The sequence below is a fragment of the Protopterus annectens genome, chromosome 3.part1, assembly GCF_019279795.1.
Source record: "Protopterus annectens isolate FY-2018-M chromosome 3.part1, PAN1.0, whole genome shotgun sequence".
Classification (NCBI taxonomy): Eukaryota; Metazoa; Chordata; order Ceratodontiformes; family Protopteridae; genus Protopterus; species Protopterus annectens.
Genome location: NC_056732.1, coordinates 1,571,531,160 through 1,571,546,747, shown reverse-complemented (window position 1 = coordinate 1,571,546,747; position 15,588 = coordinate 1,571,531,160). Strand labels below are relative to the sequence as shown.

General features: G+C 38.2%; 1 protein-coding gene and 1 non-coding gene across 2 annotated transcripts in view; both read left to right on the top strand.

Moving 5' to 3' along the window:
* The window catches only part of LOC122797811 (amiloride-sensitive amine oxidase [copper-containing]-like), a 152,800-nt gene that overhangs the window by 58,559 nt on the left and 78,653 nt on the right, over positions 1–15,588 (top strand). The gene's annotated exons all lie outside the window — the stretch shown is intronic.
* TRNAG-UCC lies at positions 2,342–2,413 on the top strand. Its single transcript has one exon. It is a non-coding gene; the product is annotated as a tRNA-Gly (tRNA).

The window sequence follows — 15,588 nt, the reverse complement described above, 5'->3', positions numbered from 1 at the left end:
AACCTATGAACCTATGAACCTATGAACCTAAATAGTAAGTGCTTTCACGTCACCAGGATGCTTCATCAGACTTAATTAAGTCCCTACATCAAACATCTTATATAATAATAAAAGAACTCCTATTGGGTAGCAACTATAAAAGTTCATACAATAAAAAGCTTAATAATTGGTTCACATAGAGGGAAGGAGGGAAAATTCAACACTTCATACTTAATAACATTTTAAAATACATAATATTATAATATAATATTTTATACAGAAATATCTATAAAAATAACTATAAAAATAATAGTAATCAATATAAATTATCTAATGGTATATATAAATCCATCAACGTTTAAAAGGTTTGTCTATTAAAAATAGTCTCAAAGAAAATTTGTCATTAAGGCCATGGCCCCTATCTGCTGCTAACTTAATTATCCACTTTACTTCTTTCTTTTCTGTGCTATTATGCATGCATCCTAGCCTCTCTGTCCTAAAAATATGTTCTAATACTATAAATTGAAAAACGTGTGTACTATCTCTTTGAAGAACATGATTAGCCAAAGCATTGAGTTCATTTTCCTTGTTAATAGCATATACATGTTCTCTAACAAAGTTTTTATGTCGGTATGACCACTAGAACCTTTAGAGAACGTATTAGAGAACATGTATATGCTATTAACAAGGAAAATGAACTCAATGCTTTGGCTAATCATGTTCTTCAAAGAGATAGTACACACATTTTTCAATTTATAGTATTAGAACATATTTTTAGGAAAGAGAGGCTAGGATGCATGCGTAATAGCACAGAAAAGAAAGAAGTAAAGTGGATAATTAAGTTAGCAGCAGATAGGGGCCATGGCCTTAATGACAAAATTTCTTTGAGACCATTTTTAATAGACAAACCTTTTAAACGTTGATGGATTTATATATACCATTAGATAATTTATATTGATTACTATTATTTTTATAGTTATTTTTATAGATATTTCTGTATAAAATCTTATATTATAATATTATGTATTTTAAAATGTTATTAAGTATGAAGTGTTGAATTTTCCCTCCTTCCCTCTATGTGAACCAATTATTAAGCTTTTTATTGTATGAACTTTTATAGTTGCTACCCAATAGGAGTTCTTTTATTATTATATAAGATGTTTGATGCAGGGACTTAAGTCTGATGAAGCGTCCTGGTGACGTGAAAGCGCTTACTATTTCTCTTCTTTTTGCCTCAATTAATTTTTGCTAGATTGAATTATTTATATATTTGCTGGCATTGTTTCTGATCTGTGCTGAAAATGGTTTTCTCCTATCCTATTCCTGTTGTGTTCTTAAAGTTGGTAAAACTGGCCTAACAGCTTTTGTGTTATCTGATTGTCTCAAGGTTTGCTGGTATAAAAATATCCCCTGTTTGTAAATCCCTGCATATCATTGCTAGAATATCCTTGTGTTCTGACTGAGAGTGCTTCTCCAACAATCTGGAAATTTGGTACTAAGCATATTTTTTAGCACTTTTAACTGTTCAGAGTTCTGCACTGTCTTAATTTTTGCTTGACTGAATTATTTATATGTTTGCTGGCTTTGTTTTCTGGTCTGTGCCGAAACTTGTTTTCTCCCACCCTATTCCTGTTGTGTTCTTAGAGTTGGTAAAACCGGTCTAACAGCCTTTGTGTTATCTGATTGTTTCAAGGCTTGCTGGTATAAAAGTATTCCATTTATAAATCCCTGCATATCTTTGCTAGAATCTCCTGGTGTTTTGACTGACAGTGCTTCTCCAACAATCTGAAAATATAGAGCTGATAAGTATATTTTTGGCACTTTAACTGTTCAGACTTCTGCACTGTCTTAATTTTTGCTTGACTGAATTATTTATATTTGCTGGCATTGTTTTCTGATCTGTGCTGAAATTAGTTTTCTCCCACCCTATTCCTGTTGTGTTCTTAAAGTTGGTAAAACCGGTCTAACAGCTTTTGTGTTATCTGATTGTGTCAAGGCTTGCTGGTATAAGGTATTCCATTTATACATCCCTGCATATCATTGCTAGAATCTCCTTGTGTTCTGACTGAGAGTGCTTGTCCAACAATCTGGAAATATAGAGCTGATAAGTATATTTTTGGCGCTTTAACTGTTGAGTTCTGCACTGTCTTAATTTTTGCTTGACTGAATTATTTATATATTTGCTAGCATTGTTTTCTGATCTGTGCTGAACCTGGTTTTCTCCCACCCTCTCACCCTATTCCTGTTCTGTTCTTAAAGTTGGTGGCTTTTGCAGTTGTCCGCCCCTACTGTACATTTGATCTGGAACACTCCTCCCAGTCCCATCTCTTTAGCTCATTCTACATAATACAGAGATCATTTAGCATTGGTGGTATAGTGGTGAGCATAGCTGCCTTCCAAACAGTTGATCCGGGTTCGATTCCTGGCCAATGCAATGCAAGAAGGAAGGCCAAACCCCTTAGTCCCTTAACCTTGAATTATCTTCTGTTCCTGCTTTCTCCCTTTTTACTTTATACATATAAAAAAGACACTTTATTCAGCTGCTTATTTTTTTTCTAATTTGCATTTCTTCCTATTACTGGGTTACTTCATCTTGATTTGCTTTTTCCTGCTACTTGCTGACTGTTCTCTAAAGTGTTCAATTACATCTTTTCTGTTGCATCTATTACTGCTTGTTTATAGCCTGTCTAAATAGTTAAGTGTTATTCTTAGGTGTTATTCTAAGCTCTTAGTTTTGGTTTAAGCACTTGGGCTTTAGGCCCACCCCTTAGCTCTCCCTGGTCTTTCTTGCTCAGATTCTGACAAATATGAATGGACAATTTCTCCTGCCAGTCTGGTTGACGTAGGCATCCTGAGACAGTGTAGGAACTGCCTTATGTACACAGACAGCCATCTACTACTACCACCTAGGAACACAATCTGTGAGAGATGCAATTACATTAGGAACCTAGAGTCCAAGCTCTCTCCCCCTCAAGTCAGTATATCTGGCACTGAAAAGGTTGTCAACACAATCCATACACCCTGAACACCACACATGCCTACACAACACACATCTACATATGGGGTGGTCCTCCACATAAACATACCCAAACAAAGGAGATCTCCGAGGCAAAAACACATGCGATCTCCACAGCACTCCACACCCCATACCATGCATAGTCCACACACCTGTGCCTCACAACCACTAAGGATTCACAATAAACCCAACATATTAGTCATAGGAGACTCCATTGTGAGACACACATATGTGCCTCTCATCAGGCTGGATAAGGAGAAAGTCACAGTTAATTGTCTGTCAGGTGCCAGAGTCCACCATATCACACATGCACTCAAGTCTCTCAACAACAGGTACTGTTATGACTCTGTCATAGTCCATGTTGGCATGAATGACTTGAGATATACCTCTCTGGACTATATGAAGACAGACATGATTGAGCTTGCTGATTATGTGTCCCAGGCAAGTATGTCCCTAGCCTTAAGCAGCATTCAGCTGTCACCCAGAATGATGCCCCAGTACAAACAGAAAATGATTGAATTTAACAATTGGGTTAGTTTCTGGTATCATTCCAGGGGGATCCAGTACCTGACAGTTTGGGAAGATATGATTGACAGACCACGATGCTTTGCCAGAGATGGCCTGCATCTGTCTCACCTGGGCTTCAGTCTTCTGGCAAAGGCTCTTGCCTCCCCTATAGTGCCTTTTTTAGGAAAAGTGATGAGGTTAAAACTACTAACATAAAAATGTCAACAAAACACAAATTAAAGGTCATGCTGTTAAACATTAGGAATCTAAACATGAAACTCTACTCATTGCAAGCATTCCTAACCCTGGAAAATGCTGACATCTGTGCAGTCACAGAAACCTGGTTCAAAGCTGTGGAGAGCATCCCAGCCTTACCTAGTTACTTATCCTATCATACATTCAGACCCCAAAGTGTGGGCAGTACAGCCAAAGGAGGTGGAGTTTCAATATACATTAAAGACATATATACCTCCAGGCTGGTCAAACAGTATGACACAGAGGAGACACTCCAGATGCATTTAACCATTGGCAAGACCCCTATTCAAATCATAGCTAGCTACTAGCCCCCAAATCTGACTCAAGATGTCCAATCTGCCTATTTGGACCTGTTCGAATCTATCAAGATTCCATGCTTTACCCTGATCCTGGGTGGCTTTACCTTCCCAGACTTAGACTGGAAGAACTACTCATGCCACAATACAAATACCTAGAGATTCCTTGATTTTGTCAATGCAAATACCTTGGAACAGTTAGTTGATACCTCCACAAGGGGTGATAATATCTTGGACTTTGTATTAACCAACATGAGTAACTGTTGCAGCATCCCTATAGTATCATCCTCCCTGGTAAAATCTGACCACAAAGTGGTCACGTTTGAAGTCACCAACTCCCCCAACCCCCTTCTAGCTAGAATCAGACATAAAAACTTCTCCAAAGCAGATTACAGCTCCTGAGGGATGGTATAAACCACTTCACAGCCCTCTCCCGTTCTGTGGGAACTGACACTAATATCCAAAACTACACCAAAGCACTATACCAGCATTTATATAAATGCATGGAATCAAGAATACCCGACTTGACTAAATCATCCTATGCAAGGAAGAGTAAACCTGTCTGGTGGATATCTGTAATAAATAATCTTTATAACAAAAGGAAAAAATTGCTGTCCAAGACAAAGAAGGAGAAGGTGCCCAATTGGAAGCAATGTCTCCTTAGCCTGAACAAACAAATAAAAGCACTAGTGAAATCCTCCAAAGCAAACTTTGAGTCCAAATTGACTACATCCACTAGAGAAAATTATAAAGCCTTCTTCACATATATCCGTAACCTCAAAGGAAGTACCCAGATCTGTTCAGAATTGGTGGTCAAGGACACCACATATACAAATGCCATAGGTATAGCAAACTTGCTGGCTGACAGATTCAGTGAAAACTTTACCCCTCTGTCCCCCCAGCAGTAAATCAGGACATCCCCAGTACCTTCCCCTTCCTCTTATATCTAGGGAACAGGTCATCAATGCTCTCTCAAAGGCAGAAAATACAGCCTCTATGGGACCCAATAATATCCCAGGGTGCATCTTACGTGAACTCAGGCAGGAACTTGCACCACCATTAGGCACCCTATTCAACCAAAGTCTGAGTACTGGCTTTGTCCCAGCTGAGTGGAGGACAACCACTGTTTTCCCTTTACACAAAGGTGGAGCATCCACTGATCCAGGAAATATTAGACCCATCAGCCTAACTAGCCTGATCTGCAAGGCCATGGAATGTGTTATCATAGACCTCATTAACAAGGACATTGGCAACCTCCAAGCACTTGATCCCATACAGTTTGGCTTTGTCAAGGGGAGGTCATGTCTGCTAAATTTGGTCGACTTCTTTGAGACAGTTACCAAAGTCATGGACGAGGGGAAGACCATGCACACCACCAACCTACCTTGACCTGGCCAAAGCCTTTGACACTATTCACCACTTGGGCAAAATTGATAAGATCTCTCAACTAGGCATTGATCCATATGTTACCAGATGGGTAGCAAACTGGCTCACTGACAGAACCCACATAGTCAAAATAGAGGAGGCCACCCCAAGCAGTAGACTCGTAACAAGTGGCATACCTCAGGGTTTGGTCTTGGGGTCTCTGTTATTTGGGATATACTTTTTTGAGGTGCAGGCCAAAACCAGTGGGCTATGGCTGACCAAGTTTGCACATGACTGCAAGCTGGAAGCTGTCATCAATTCCCCTAGTGATGTGGACATCCTCCAAGTGGGTCTCACTCAGACAAATGACTGGTGCCAGAAACATGGCCTCAAGCTGAATACCAAAAAATGCATCATCATCCCCTTTGGGGAGAGTGATGTCCCCACAAATTATCACATTAATTACAACCTCCTAATCACTTATCAGTTGTGAGGGATTTGGGCACCCAGGTTGCTAGTAGCCTGACTTTTGACTGGTTTACCTTTGAAACATTAAAATGCACATTGTCAAAAGACAGTTGTACAGAAGTACAATTTGAAGTTTTCGGATAGCCGAATAAAAATGCATCGACTGTGCAATGAGCAAATGCACATTGACATTTGCTCATTGCAGATTCAGCATTTTGGATGCAGAGTGCATTATAGTGGGGATCAGGAAATGGACCCCCTCCCCACTGTAGTGGAACCTCGGAGTTAGAATATTAAAGTAGTGGGGTGTGGGGGGTGCAGGTGGACTTTGCCCCCTGCATTACATTGTGTGTTCGACATCTGAGTTCGAAACTCAGCAAATCTGCTTTTTGATTCGCCCAACTGGCTGTTTGAAAAGTTGATTTTCAGAGTTTCAAAGGTAAACCCTTTTGACCACCATGTTGCGTCTGTGGTATGAAAAGTCTTCTACATGGCCCACCTCATAAGTAAGGGTATCTCATCCAGGGACAAGGAGGTCATAACATCTGTGTATTCTTCCCTTATAAGGCCCATTATTGAGTGCAATGCACCTTTCGGCATTTATCTCTCAAAGCAAATGCAGCAGCTGGAGAGACCACAGAGGTTCCTCACCAAGAGAATCCAGGGCCTCAAACATCTGCTGTAGACAGATAGGCTAAATGTCCTATCCCTCTAAGTTTCATCCATATTCCTCAGAGGTGATCTCTGTCTGGGATACAAGATGATCATGGACTCCTTCTTGATGGGACTGCTGCATATATGCAAGTCAAGTTCCACTCAAGTAACACACACGTGTGGCCTCAACCTGGTCTGTGATATCAACAGGACTTGTTGGCAGGACAGATTTGTGACCCAGAGACTTACTCATCTGTGGAATAGACTCCCTCTCCACATCAAGCAGAGTACCTATTTACCTCTTTTTAAGTGCAACCTGGATAACTGGATGGGAAACAGAAAATATACCCCTGGGATTTCTCCCATGTCCCTACTGGACAGGGTCATTGGGTGCTGATTTGTCTAAACATGAGCTAAACTCTTGTCTAGGTTTATAAGGGCCTCAGGGCCAGTAGCCTAGTAACCTCCTACGATCCTATGAAGATTTCTCCATTCCTGGTTGGGAGCCAATACTTTTCAGTTTAGGGCACTGTCCTTTGGTCTGACCTCAGTCCCTGATACTCACTGAATACATAGCAGAAGTAGTAGTTTATATCAAACTGCAGGAGTTCCAGGTGTTCCCATATCTAGATGACTGGCTGTTCGATGCACTAACCAAGAATTTGGGTTCACAAGGACTTCTTACTCTGCCTTGCTCCACAGTTGGGGAGTATAGGCAATCCTGAAAACAGTCAGCTAACACTGATGAAGTAAAGAGTTTATTGGATGTCACTTGGATAGAAATTGTCAGATAATCAACTCCCACATTCCAGAGTTTTGTCCCTGCATCAAGCAGCTTCAAAGGTTCTTCACCGCTCTTTTCCCCCTGCAAGATTCATTCTCAGGCTGTTGGGATTAATGTCCACTTTATCACTCTGGATCTTCTAGCAAGAAACTACATGAGAGTCCTGCAGATGACTCTTTCTGTTCAGTGGTTCTGGATATCCTACTCACTGCATGCACTGATTTGTAACACACCAATATGCAGGAAACATATCATTTTGGTGGCTGACCTCCTTCATTGTCTCAAAGGGTCAACCACTCTGCCCATCACCTCTGATAGGAATGCTGATCAGAAATGCTTTCCTTCTGGATTGGGGTAGGGGAGCATTTCAAAAAGAAGATAGTTCAAGGTTCTTGGTCACCCATGGAGATCAGTCTTTGCATCAGTGTATTAAAGATGAGGGCAGTCTTCCTAGCATTGCAGTTCTTTTGTGAGGGTGTGGTTACTATACAGATGGACAACATGGTGGCAATCTGGTATATCAACAAGCAGGGAGGTACCTGATCATATCCACTTTGCTGGGAAGCCATAAGACTGTGGCAGTGGGTGATATCTTCCAATTACTTTCTCATTGCAATGCACATTTTGGGGACTTCCAGTGTTCTGGAAGACAAGTTGAGAAGGTCAGTTCTGTTGTCTCACGAGTGATCCCTCAATCAAGACAGTGGTGACACAGATTTTCAGTTACTGTGGCCAACCTTGGAGCATCCTTTTTGCTTCATACCTCAATAAGGGCAGCAGTTACTTTGCAGTGACCCATCCACAGAGTTAAACACAGATAGATGTTCTAGTCCACAATTGGCACCGGGTCTCTTTTATGCCTTGCCTTCCATTTTTCTCATAACATTTCTTCAGAAATCCAGAAGGTATACATTCAGAGTTATCCTCATTGCTTCTTTTTGGCCCCGGCAAGTTTGGTTTCCCTTCCTTTGACCTTATCTAGTACATCCGCCATGGGTGTTAGATTCTTGTCCAGATCTTCTGAGTCATCTATCCAGTCAGACTGCAAACCCGAAAATTAACCATATGATTTTTCTAATTCTAATTTTGACCAGAGATGCCAGGCTTTCTGCTCCAGTAATTCACATTTTGTCTTCTTCTCAGAAACCAAATACTAGAAAAGTTGATCTTAGTCAATAAAAAGGGTTTATGATATGGACTTCTTCTAGAAGGCTAGATGCCTTTTCAGAACCTCTTTCATCCATTCTCGGTTTCTTGGCACAGCTTTTCCACAAAGGGTCCAGCTTTTCAGTTATCAAGGTACAATCAGTGGCCATCTCCAATTTTCACATAAGACAAAATTACACTTCTAGTGCTTTGCTAAAGATTTCAAAAGCTTTTCTGAAGGGGGCATTCTTTTAAGACCACCAATAAGGGACCCAGTTCCCCCTTGGAATATTACTATCATGCTTCAAGATTTAATGAGAGCTCCATTCTATCTGCTTCTACAGTGAATTTAAAATATCTGTCTTACAAATCTCTCTCTTTAGTAGCAGTCATGTCCATAAAAAAATGTTGGTGTTACACACCTTATCTTGTAAGCCCCCATATCTAGTTTTTTTATCAGGACAGAGTGCTATTGAGAACAAACCCTAACTTTCTTCGAAAGGTGGCCTCTGAAGTGAACCTTAATCAGATTATCAACCTGACAGTATTCTTCCTAAAAGTTTCTAACAATGGAGAGTATATACTTGATAGACATTTACTGACAACCCAGGTTTTATTTAACAAAGGGCTGAGGATATCAAGAAATCTGATTAGCTTTTCAACACACTTTTACTACTTCTGCCTTAGTGGAAGGTTTCCTATTGATGAGATTTGTGCTGCAGCTACTTGGCCTACTGTCCATACCTTTTTGTTGCACTACAAACTGGATGTACAGTCCAGAATCCGTATATCCTTCAGTTTTACTATTCTCAGGAATAGACTTTCTTGATATCACCCAGGTGTTTCAGTAGCTCAGGAATCTGTCTCAAAGGCTTAATCAGACAAAAGCAGACAACTTTTAATTACACAAATTATGTGTTTACCATAATGCCCTTCACTCCCTACCACAACCTAAGCTGTTCCCTTTACTGTCCTGTTGAATAGTTGAACCTGAACATGGGGCCTTGTCCTTGTACAGCCTGGTTGTTGCTGTTCCTAATGGCTTTGCCATTTTTGGTCCAACATGTTTGGTAGGCCCGTATTTATTGGTTATTCGATAGACCTTACGTTCATAAACAAGCAAATTCACTCTGTTGTCCTCTGTGGAACAAAGGGAATTATTGATATGGGAAGAGTCACAGCCCTGGATCCAAAGCTTCTGAAAAGTGCCAAGGTCAGATCCAATCGGATCCAGTAACACAAAGGTTGAACCCAATGAAAACAAGACATCTCAAATCTTGCATTATGGTAAGTACATATTTATATATATATATATATATATATATATTTACTTCCTTTAGTAAAATGTGGTTTTGTTGACACACTGCAGTGTCAGTAGGTGTGCTAGAGTGACAATCCCTGGGGTTGTGGAATATGCCCCTGTAACTATTTGAAATGTCAGAATCCACTACAGAGAGTCCAAAATTATGTAGAATATTGACGAAAAGACCAGACTTATATATACTAAATCCAACATGCTGTTTCTCAGAATATTCCCTTTTCTCCAAAGTATGATGATCTTGGAATTGGTATACTTAAGTTCAGGTGAGGTGAAGTTTTAAGGAGAAAAGTGCTTTTCGAGATTTGCTCTTCTCCTGTTTTTTCAATAATTTTTTTTGCAATTCTTCTTTTTTTTTTGTTTTTTTGGCATTCGGCATTTCAGGTGGCAAAATTTGAATGGGGAGCCATTTGCCCCTTCCTCGGACACTGTGCTATTTCTAAGTTACTATGTATAAGTTTATTTTTGCATGTTCCTTGGTTATACATCAGAGCATATACCTTAGGATTTTATTGTTGTTTTTAATTCTTGTGGTCAATGTTTTTCATGTTGATCTACATATCTCTCTCTCTTGTCTCTTTATGTATATATATATATATATATATATATATATATATATATATATATATATATATATATATATATATATATATATATATATATATATATACACACACACACACACACACACACACACACACACACACACACACACACACACACACACACACACAATGTATATATATCAAACAGATATAAACAGATATAAACAGAAATCAAAAATATATATGTCAAAACATCCAAAATGTCAGTGTTCACAACTTTGAGCACAAAACGTTGACTTTACAAACATCTACATGCCACAATGCATCTGCTGAGCAACAGCTTAAGTGCATTCAAAGTTTAAACTTAAAAAAATAAGTTAACATTTTTTTTTGCAGGGAGGCAAGCCCACCACACCCTATGCTAATTATATATTCTAACCCTGAGAATACACAATGTTGGGGAAAGGGCATATTCAACAATCCTGAGAATTGTACAATCTCACACACCTGTCAACATTTTGCTTAATCAACCAAACTGTGATGACTAAACAGATGTTGACCAATGCTAGTGTTCACTAAATTCAGTCTTTCCTATATATAGCTATGTCTACTTTGTTTAATAGAAAACACATTTCACTGAAACTCATTTTGTCGAAACCTCATTTCACTGAAAATGAATTTCCTGAGCACAATTCACTGAAAGCTCACAAAACACATTTGACTAAAACTCATTTTGTCTAAACAGGTATATGCCCTGTTCCCCATTGTAGTGTGATCCTGAAGTTAGTATATATACATAGTTTGGGTATATATTATTTTCTGGAAAGAGTTATTCATTTGACTTGTAAGAATCCATGTCTATGGTTTATAACATTTAAAATAGGTGGAAGGCTACACCCCCCACACCCCCCAATGAAGGGGGCTGTGCTCCCAACACCCCCCCTTACTATATATACTAACTCCAGGATCGCACTACAGTAGGGAACAGGGCATATACCTGTTTAGGTGAAATTAGTTTCAGTCAAATTAATTTTCAGTGAAGTGAGCTTCCAGTGAACTGTGCTTAGGGAATTCATTTTCAGTGAAATGAGGCTTCGACAAAATGAGTTTCAGTGAAATGTGCTTTCTATCAAAGTAGACCCATAGCTAGCTATATATATATATATATATATATATATATATATATATATATATACGAATATGGATATAAAATGCAAAAATCATGAAACAACCACAAACAGGAGAAACTGAACGATAATAGTAAATCCGAATTCAATATACATTTCCTCCAGCACGACTTAAGCCTTGTAAACAAAAATAAAACAGTAAAACTTGACTTGAAACTTTAATAAAAATGATGAAAGCAGTAATATAAAAAGCATTCAACAGGATAAGCACTTTCGGACACAACAAAGTATCCTTCTTCAGATGCATTAAAGACTTTCATTGTTTAACATATATAAGTTGAAAATTACCAATCAGTGCTTGAGGTCAAGGTAACACCTTTCTCCAACAGACCTATGAGTGAACTGAGACTCTTGACCAATTATCGTTTATTTTTCAGCCGATGCCCTGTCAATGCCGGTCTCAGAGGCAAACGAGTTTAATCCAGGGGGTGTATCTGCCTATAATCGACCAATCCACTTAATTTCAGCTTGTTCTGTATACAGAGTTATATCACCTCCCCTTGTACTTTCTCTGATGACCTCTAATACCAGAAACATAAAAATGTGGGAAACATTACTCAAAGTATGTTTATAGAAGGGTTTTTGCTGATCTTTAAGTTTATATCACTTATATGTTTAGAAATTCTTTCTTTTAGTTGGTGATTTGTTTTCCCCACATAATAGGAAGTGCATAATTGACAGCAGTCAACATATACTATGTTTTTTGTTCTACAATCAGCATAAGTACATAAGTGATAACTTGTTCCAGTCATAGAGTTTTGGAAATAACTTTTCTTAGATGTGTATTTACACAAAGTAAAATTCATTAAGGTAAACATCCCTTTCTTATAGATCACAGACGTATCTGCTTCGTTACGATGGCATAGTAACTGTTTGAGATTCTTCTCTGTTTTGAAAGTAAACAAAGGACGTTCACCAACTATTTCCTTTATTGTATTATCACCAGTTAAAATTTCCAATTTTTCTTTATTATGTCACATATTATGTTTGCATAATTGGCATAAGTCAAGATGACTCTAGTGTTTCTATTCTGATTCTTCTTTTAACTTTTCTAGAGATTCCATTATTGGTCACATGGGCATTTTCAGAAAAAAGGGGTGCCCCTGTGGTCTCAAGTAAAGCATTCACTTCATTCATAATATTATGGTTTTCCCCGTCCTTATAACACCATTGTTTAAAGTCATCTCGTAGTTGTTCACTGGCTTAAATAAAGTCATAGTCTTTGGTATTTAGTCTAGAATATCTTAGTAGTTGTCTTTTCACAATATTTTTGTGAACATGTCAGGGATGCATACTGCTACGATCTAAAATGGCATTCCTTTTTACTTGCTTCTGGTATACATTAGTGGAAATTCCTTCAAGGGGGTGTATAGACAATAAGACATCCAGAAAGTTTATTTCCTCCATAGAAAACTGTATCGTAAATTCCAAATAATTAGTTGTGCCTGGCAAATATGTATCGAATCTCATCAGCTCAACTTCAGTTCCATGCCATAAAATAAATAAATCATCAAAAAACTTTCTATAGTAAAGAATGTTGGAATGAAAAGGATTGTTGATACTTAACAAATGACACATTTCTCAGTCAACCATTATAGTGTTCCCATAACTGTTGGCACAGGGGATCCCCATATCAACCCCCATTTTTGCCAATAGACAATTCCATCATAGATAAAGATAAAGTTCCTTTATTTCAAGAGTGTATGCAAAACATCTTTATTAGCTATTAATTTCTCCTACTTTTCAGATATTACCTTTTGCACTGAGGTTAGACCAATGTCATTTGGAATTACGGTGAATAGACTAGCAGCATCTGGAGTCACCAGTATTATGGAGCTCCAATCTGTAACAGAACAAGTACATGTATAAAGTGATTTAAAGAAGTGTTTTGTGTCCTTTAAAACTGTTGCATGGTCTGATAGCACATTTTTACCTGACCATCAATTTACAGAGATAAGGGTTCAGTCAGCCATCCTTCACCAGCTTCAATTGTGCATAAAGGTGGATTCTTGATGTCCTTGTGAACCTTAGGCAGCCCTTTAATCAATGGTATGTATGAGTGTGTTACTGTCAGTAACTCATACAGAGATTCATTTATTCTCCTGCTCATTAATAGTTCTTCCAGTGTTATTTTAACAATCCTTGTCATTTTGTTTATTTCTGACTTGCTGAGCAGTTTATAGGTATTTTTATCCCCTAATAGGGCTTTTATCTTCAGATCATAATCTCTGTGATTCATTACAATGATGGCTTCTCCTTTATCAGCTGCTGAAATGACCAAGGTTGACAGTTATTGCAGCTCCTTTAGAGCCTGAGTCTCAGATTGTGTTAAATTATAATAACATTTGTGTTTCTTGTTTAGTGTTTCAGCCAAGTCATGTTGACAGACTTTTACAAATGTGTCAAGGAATGGGGTATTCTGGGGAATGAACTCACTTGGTCTCCATGGGTTAACAAAGTCATAGTTACTATTATCACCAAATATAGATCTCAACATTACATTTCTTCCAAACAGTCTTAAGTTGGTTAGAACATCATCAATACGTGAAGGTACTGCCGGTACCAAAGTAGTTCCTTTATTCAGCACATTAAATTGAGCCTCTGTTAGTTTGCGATTGCTCAAGTTTATTACTAAGTTTGCTCTACCTATGGTTAGCTTTCTGATGAGATTTCCTTCTCTTTCATTTCCAACTCTGAGGGAGTACACATGACTGTGTTATTGTCGTTCTCACTGGTAGGGGTGGAAAAATGGATGAATATTTGCATTGTTTTTGGGTCTAGCTCCTGAAAGTGGTTTAACTAATAGTTCTGAAGGGCAAAGAGTCTCTGATGAAGCTCCTTTGGGAGCTTAACCCAAGAACAATACAAATATTCATCCATTTTTTCCACCCCTACCAGTGAGAACGACAATAACACATTCATGTGTACTCCTTCAGAGTTGGGAAGGAAAGAGAAGAAAATCTCATCAGAAAGCTAACCATAGGTAGAGCAAACTTAGTAATAAGCTTGAGCAATCATGAACTAACAGAAGCTCAATTTAATGTGCTGAATAAAGGAACTACTTTGGTACCGGCAGTACCTTCACGTATTGATGATGTTCTAACCAACTTAAGACTGTTTGGAAGAAATGTAATGTTGAGATCTATATTTGGTGATAATAGTAACTATGACTTTGTTAACCCATGGAGACCAAGTGAGTTCATTCCCCAGAATACCCCATTCCTTGACACATTTGTAAAAGTCTGTCAACATGACTTGGCTGAAACACTAAACAAGAAACACAAATGTTATTATATGTAAACCACCAATGAATACTGGAACAATGAAGAACTACACATTCCTCCAGACCAGCAAGTCACAAGTTGAAATAGTCACAATCTTTTATTAAAATATGAACAAACACAGTAATATCCTTTAGCGCTTCAGCTTCCATGAGCCTTTACAGAGTATATTATTCATCCCTATTAAGTTCCTTTTATACAGTTTGATGCTCCCAACATTCAATTACACAATTAAGAAAATGTAAAACCTTAAAGTGAATTCATAAAAAACATCTCCAGTTACATTCCTTGTTAAGACCTCTTGGACAAAGTGTGTTATATTTTAGAATAAAAACAGATTCCTTTCTCCATAGATTATACTTAATACCTTCTGATGTGAGAAACTCATTCTTAAATTGTTCTAACACTGTGGCCTGCAAACCAGACAGATCTCCATTATGACAATTGTGAAAATGCTCTGCCGTGGGACTGGACTGTTTATTTTTCTTTATATCTCTAACTTGTTCTTTGAGCCTCGTGGCAAAACTTGCTTTCTCCAATATAATACTTCCCACAAAGGCACCTAAGTCCATATATTATCCCCTCACTATTGCAGGTAAAATTACCTTGCACTTGAAACTTTTTTTCATTAATTGTAGGTAAGGTTTTAACTGCACACTGATACACTGTACAATTATTACAGGGAAAAGTTCCTTTGAAGGACAGTTCTCTATCATTTTTTTATTTGGAGTCTTTTAAACCACCCATGCACTAGCATGTCCTTTTTTTTATAAGAAAAACTTAGCTT